Raw genomic sequence first — 6,692 nt, 5'->3', positions numbered from 1 at the left:
TTTTATTTTTTTCTCTCCCAGGCTAGAACTCGGCTTTAAAGTGTCTGGGTTTGGCTTACAGAAAAGGTGGCAACCCTATTTAATGCACATGAAGCCTAAAAGAGCCCACACAGCTAAAAGCCTAACTGCATCTAAAGAGAGCAGTCCTGGGAGAGATACCCACTTCCTGTTCTCCCGGAACGCGATGCCTCCTGGGAAGTGTAGTCCTCAGGAGGAGGCTCATGAAGTACTTGATGACAGGGATAGAAGGGGGAGTGGGCTTGTCACCATAGCGGATTGTATCACCAGCAGGAGGCGCAATACAGATGACAAATGAGCGATATAGGACAGTGAACATCAGCCTGGTTGCGTATCCGTCACGCCCCTAACATCCGCATGCCATATTATGATTGGTGAGCCACATCTAAGAAAGCCACACCCTTTGTTTAGCCAAGAAAGAATGGTTGTGGAGGCTGAGCCGCCATCTTGTGATTGGCCAGGCTCGTCAATAGAGGGCGTGTCTGGGCGGAATGTCGCGGAGGGGACAGAGGAAGAGGTGTTGGTTGTCATGTATGTGAGCTCGGCGCTCTGCTCACTATCACCGAGCTGAGGCGGGAGAAGGTGGTGTGTGAGGTGAGTGCGGCCAGCGCAGGTCCGGGACTCTGTATACATTATTGTGGGCGGCCTCTGCTTATGTGTGAGAGGAATGTATGCGCGCTAGTGGGGTCCCCCTGTCCCCGGTGCGCTCCAGTGGGGTCCCCCTGTCCCCGGTGCGCTCCAGTGGGGTCCCCCTGTCCCCGGTGCGCTCCAGAGGGGTCCCCCTGTACCCGGCGCGTGCTAGCGGCATCCCCGGTGCGCACCAGCAGGGTCCCCCTGTCGCCCTGTCTGCACCAGCGGGGTCCCCCTGTCGCCCTGTCTGCGCCAGCGGGGTCCCCCTGTGTGCGCCAGAGGGGTCCCCCTGTACCCTACACGCGCTAGCGGGGCCCCCGTGTCCCCGGCGTGCGCTAGCGGCTTCCCCGAGTCCCCGGCGCGCGCCAGAGGGGTCCCCCTGTCCCCGGCGCGCGCCAGAGGGGTCCCCCTGTCCCCGGCGCACGCCAGAGGGGTCCCCCTGTCCCCGGCGCACGCTAGCGGCGTCCCACTGTCCCTAGCGCGTGCTAGCTGGGTTCCCCTGTCCCTGGTATACATTGTCTATGAATGGAGATGCTCAGAATATGGCCAAGGCAATGAGGGATCACTGCTAGACAGGACCAGCAACCATGAGGACGTTGGCATGAGAAGTATAAAAATAAGAGTGGGCTGCTGAGGTAAGTATGGAGTTGGGAGGGTTATTTTAAAGCGGAGCTCCACCCTAAAGTGGAACTTCCGCTCATTGGAACCCTCCCCCCCCCCCCTCCGGCGCCACAATTCGCACCTTTCAGGGGGGAGGGGGGTGCAGATACCTGTACAGTACAGGTATCTGCACCCACTTCCGGCATAGATATCTGCGGATATTTACGCCACTTCCGGCGTGTCCCCCGCTGTCTGCTGGGAAACACACACGGATCCCAGAGACAGCGGGGAGCATCCTTATTGCACAGCGCGACTCGCACATGCGCAGTAGGGAACCGGGAAATGAAGCCGCAAGGCTCCACTTCGTGATTCCCATACCCAAGATGGCAGTGGCAGCACCCGAGAGACGATCGAGAGATCTGCTTCGGGTGCCGACATCGCGGGCGCTCTGGGCGGGTAAGTGTCCTTATTTTAAAAGTCAGCAGCTGCAGTCTTTGTAGCTGCTGACTTTAAAAAAAAAAACGGCGGAACTCCCGCTTTAATGCAGTGTAACCCAGAATCTTAGCATTTGTGTACATAGGCCTGACTGGATTGCAGCTGAGATGTTTTGAGCTGCTTCTGTGCTGACATTGACCTGCATGTGGAAGAAAACAAGCAAATGTACACCCTTTTCCTGGCTGTAGGTTGTAACAGTCAAATGTAAATTAAATACACTGTTGCGAACAAAGCCTTGCAAGAAAGGCTTCAAATTAATATTTGCCAGCTATATCCCAGCTCTGTGTACACATCGTTTTTCTTTTTTGGAATCTGAAAATTCGAAACCTAAGAAAGGAAAATCCAAAAATTAGAAATGACTATTAAAGTATAGGCATTGGAATTTCCTTTCAAATTTGGCTGTTTGTGAACATAACGAATACAAATTTATCTGAAGTTACGAATTATCCAAAGTAACGAATGCCGCATCTAAACAAATGGAACAAAATAATACTTTTTTTATTATAATTCTTATTATTGTTATTATTAATTCATTGCATTCCATAGTCATTTCAGATTTTCGTATTTTCCTTCTTTTTGGATTTCTGCATTTTTCAGATTTTCGGATTTTGAATTTCCGAATATTCTGAGAAATTCTGATATTTCTGAATAAAGGAATTTGTCTAAATTCGTTAAAGGAATTCGGAAATAAACAAATGACTAATATGCGTATGTTGCCACTGTCATTTAAGCCATAGTTATGTGACCAAGTATGTGTACAGTAGTGCTGTAACTAACGATTATTTTTGGAATCAATTAGTTGGCCGATTATTGTTTCGATTAATCGGTTAATAACCTTTAAAAAATAAAGTGGGTCAAATTGACGTTCATTTTCAACCACAATAACAGGAAAATTTGGAAATAATAGAAAACTTCTTGGTGAAAGGAATTTTCAGACAATGTATGGGGTTTTTGTTCAGAAATTACATTCATTTTAAAAACAGAATGTTAAAAACAAGTGAAAATTGCAAACAAAATTCTTTCATTCAACGAATGTACAAAGATTTTTCGTCTGAATATTCTCATCTGAAAACTGATCCATGAGGCCAGCATAAGGCTCGGTGCACACCTATGCAGTTTTGCTTTTGATCTGTTTCTTTAGTGCTTTTTGCTGTGCGTTGTGATTTTACCGCAATTTGCATTTTATTTTTTTAGGCAGATTAAAAAACACAAATTGCTGCAAAAACGCATTACATGCTTTTCTGCAGCTTCTCCATTGAAGTATATTGAACCAATAAAGCATCATTTTGCGTTTAAAAGTCCCTGACCCTTTCAGATGTGAACGTGTCCCATAGGAAATCATGTAAATGAACTGTAGTGCATTTCTGCAAAAAGCACCAATAAACACATAGATGTGAACCAGGTCTAAGGGTCCTTTCACACGGGGCGAATCAGTTCTGATCCGCCCCGTGGATATCCGTTTGCTCAGCGGGGATCACTCCGCCGATCCCCGCTGAGCAGAGAGATGACCGGTCCGTCTCTGCACACTGCGCAGGGACGGACCTGTCACAGCGCCGCTCTCCCCTATGGGAGATCGGATGACGACGGACCGCAGTGCCCGTCGTCATCCGATCCGCAGACGGATGGAAAAATAGCTTTTTTCCTCCGTCACACTTTTTCGGATCGGAGCGGGTCGGATGTCAGCGGACATGTCACCGCTGACATCCGACGCTCCATAGACCTCTATGGAGCACCCGTTCAGGTCCGCCTGAAAAACTGACAGGCGGGCCTGAACGGGACGTCAGTGTGAAAGAGGCCTAAGGCTCGGTTCACACAGGGGCGGCACGACTTGCAGCGCGACTCACAGACGCGACCTGCAAACGACTTCAGCGGCGACTTGCAAAACAACTTCTGTATAGAAGTCAATGCAAGTCACCTGAAGTCGCCCCAAAAGTAGTACAGGAACCTTTTTTCTAAGTCGAGCGACTTGAGTCGCTCCTATTAGAACGGTTCCATAGTACAGAACAGAGTGCGACTTGTCAGGCGGCTAAGTCGCCTGGACAAGTAGCCCCTGTGTGAACCGAGCCTAAGACGTTTGGTAACATAATGGGGTTAAAAAACTAAAATTAGCCCTTATAGTACAAAAAAAAGCAGATTATCACTACTGTAAGGGGTTAATTTTTTTTTTCACTGTAGAGCTGTGAAAGTAATATTTACAGTAGTGATTATTTGTACTATAAAGGGCTAATTTTAATGTACTTTTAACCCCGTTATGTTACTGGCTGATTAATCGATTACTATTTTCATAATCGATTAGTTGTCGATTAATCGATTAGTTGTTTCAGCCCTAGTGTACAGACAGTGGTGTGTACAAGTGAGCACAATAGTCTGAAGGAATATTCATGTTCCTATTTCTGTGTATCTATCTATCTTTATAGAGCAAAGATGTATAAATAGGGATGTCTCTGCATACATACAGATCCACACATACTTTGTCCATGTATAGATATTTTGTTTACAGGACTTCTGGGTTCTATATTTTTGACATGTCTATACACCATCATCGCTGAGATGTTTAAAGTGATTCTGTTGCTATAGTGTCAATAAGTTAATTCTGTAACAAAGAAAGTAAATGCTTTTCTCCTGCCTGCATGGCAAAGACCCTTCTACTGGAGAGAAATCAATGGGGTAAAGTTTTCATTTTCTGAACGAATGAAAATAGTTTTCTGATTGGATGAGGCACAAAGCACTCTCTGGCATGTGCCAAGCAGTTGACCTCCTGTATTCAGTAAGTACCAATGTAGCTGCTCGGCACAGGACTCGGATCACTGGAGTTGGCGATGGTGTTTTTTTTTTTTTTTTTTTTTTTTTTTTTTCTCCCCTTCAGCAAAAAAAAATATAAAATGTTCTAAAATCGGAGTTCATTTAGCTTTGTTGTGGAAAGGAGACATGGTTTTTATACCTCATCTTCAGCCTCCCTCCCATGTTTGCAGTGTTGTTAATGTTTTCCTGTTGTATGATCTTTCGTATGTTTAAAGCTGAACTCCAGCTTTTGTTACTCTACAAAGCTTCCTCTGGCTGAGTCAGAGATGTAGGCTGATGATGTCACAACATCAGCCAATCAGAGGAAGCTCTGTATTTATTGCTAGAATACATTGCTTTCTATAAATGGTTGAGCATGGCTCAGATAGACTGCATTGTGTTCCCGCTATGAGACGGGAAGGTTTTTGGCTTGCGCCCGAGACACTGTGCGGTATGCTGTATATAGCCTTAGCTACATACAGTTTATACCGCACATCCAGCAGCCCCACAAGTTAGTGAGGGGCATAGTTAGCTTGGCCCAAATGAATTGTGTAAAGTGTAACAAAAGTTGGAGTTCAGCTTTAAGTAAAAAAAATGTGCTTAGTAGATGGTTACTTTACCATAACATAGGCATTCTAAATCCAGCCATACACTAGTAGAACTTTATTTGAAAAATGCTCTTGTATTGTTTGGATTCTCTATCAAACCAATGTTCGTTTTCAACTGTAGTGACAGCGAAAAGATCAAATTTCTAATGGTGTGCATGCTTTCCACTCTGATCGAATGTTAAAACCAGTAGAATTTTAGCAGCTGTTTTGTTAGATTGTTATTTAGTCTTCCTTTTTTTTTTTTTTATTTTTTTTTTTTTTTTTTATTATTGTGGTTTGTTTGAGTTGAGTCAGGTATGCCCAGAGGCTCTGATTTAGTATTTTTTTTTTTTTTTGCAAAACTAATAAAGAATAATAAAAAAATAAATAAAACCAGTAGAATTTTGAAGTACTTTATTCTTTATAATATCAAATCTCTGATCGCATGATCAAATGTACTGTCAAACTTTTATTGAAAATCTACCAGCATATGGACAAATTAAAGTGGAGTTCCACCCAAAAGTAAAACTTCCTCTTGTTTGTCTCCTCTTTGACGGGTACCCTGTTCCCACTTCCAGGAGCTATGGCCACGGCTATTGACGTCACCACTCCACTCACTCCTCCCCCTGTCGCTGGGCCAGTAGAAGAGATGAGCGGAGTGGAGCGCATGCGCAGTAGGATTCCCGGCGTGAAGTTGTAAGGCTACACTGCTGGGTTCCCTTACCTGCAATGGGGGCGGAAGCACCCGATAGCTGATGGAAACATCAGTTGCGGTGCTGACATCGCTGGACTCCAGGACAGGTATGTGCCCTATTAATAAAAGTCAGAAGCTGCAGTATGTGTAGCTGCTGGCTTTTAATTTTTGTAGCGGTGAGTGGACCTCTTCTTTATATCTGGCCATAGATGAGTCACTCGATTCCTCCATCCACCCATTGTGGGAGGAGGAATCCTCCTTATTCTGACAGCGGAGAGACTTCCCTGCCATCAGAATACACTGATCAGTACTGCAGGCTATAGCTTGCACCGCAGAGTGGAAATTTTTTAAACAGGGCAGTTGTACAGAAGTCGATCCTTTGATCAACTTCAGTTTGACCACAGTTCACATACATGGATTGAAATTTGGCTGGTTCCTGCTGAACCAGCCAAATTTAGATCTGTGAATTACTAGCTTTAGGGATTGCACTAAAATTCAGTATTTGCTGTGCAGCTAAATCAATCATCAACATACAAGCAGAAAGCTCAGTGAAAACAATGGGCAGGAGATATCTGCTTGCCCTGAAAACAATGGGCAGGAGATGTTTGCTTGACCATTCACAAGTGTCGGGACCCACCATGATCCTCGCCCTACAATACAATTAGTTTATAATACCTTAGATTCTTCCAAATATAGTGCTTTTCCAGCATGATATATCCCTGAGTGAAAGTACCTCCTATCTGAGGGCTCGTTACTACACTTGTACAGAAATGGCATGATCATCGTAGGCAGTGGTCACTATCGCACCATCTTTGGTCAGTCTACATTTCCAGTGCAAGAGTAGGTCTTGGATGTCTCACTAAAAGATATAAATCTGTCCTGATACC

General features: G+C 45.0%; 1 protein-coding gene across 1 annotated transcript in view; it reads left to right on the top strand.

Annotated features, from left to right (window-relative positions):
* Nucleotides 1-447: 447 nt before the first annotated feature.
* Nucleotides 448-6,692, top strand: part of CEP68 (centrosomal protein 68) — a 23,484-nt gene continuing 17,239 nt past the window's right edge. The window contains 1 exon segment of the mRNA XM_077485958.1: nucleotides 448-612. The gene's annotated coding sequence lies outside the window, so the exon portion shown is untranslated.

The sequence above is a fragment of the Lithobates pipiens genome, unplaced genomic scaffold, assembly GCF_037356315.1.
Source record: "Lithobates pipiens isolate NorthernLeopardFrog02 unplaced genomic scaffold, aLitPip1_a1.2 Scaffold_18, whole genome shotgun sequence".
NCBI classification, from domain to species: domain Eukaryota; kingdom Metazoa; phylum Chordata; class Amphibia; order Anura; family Ranidae; genus Lithobates; species Lithobates pipiens.
This window is presented reverse-complemented; position numbering and strand designations above follow the sequence as displayed.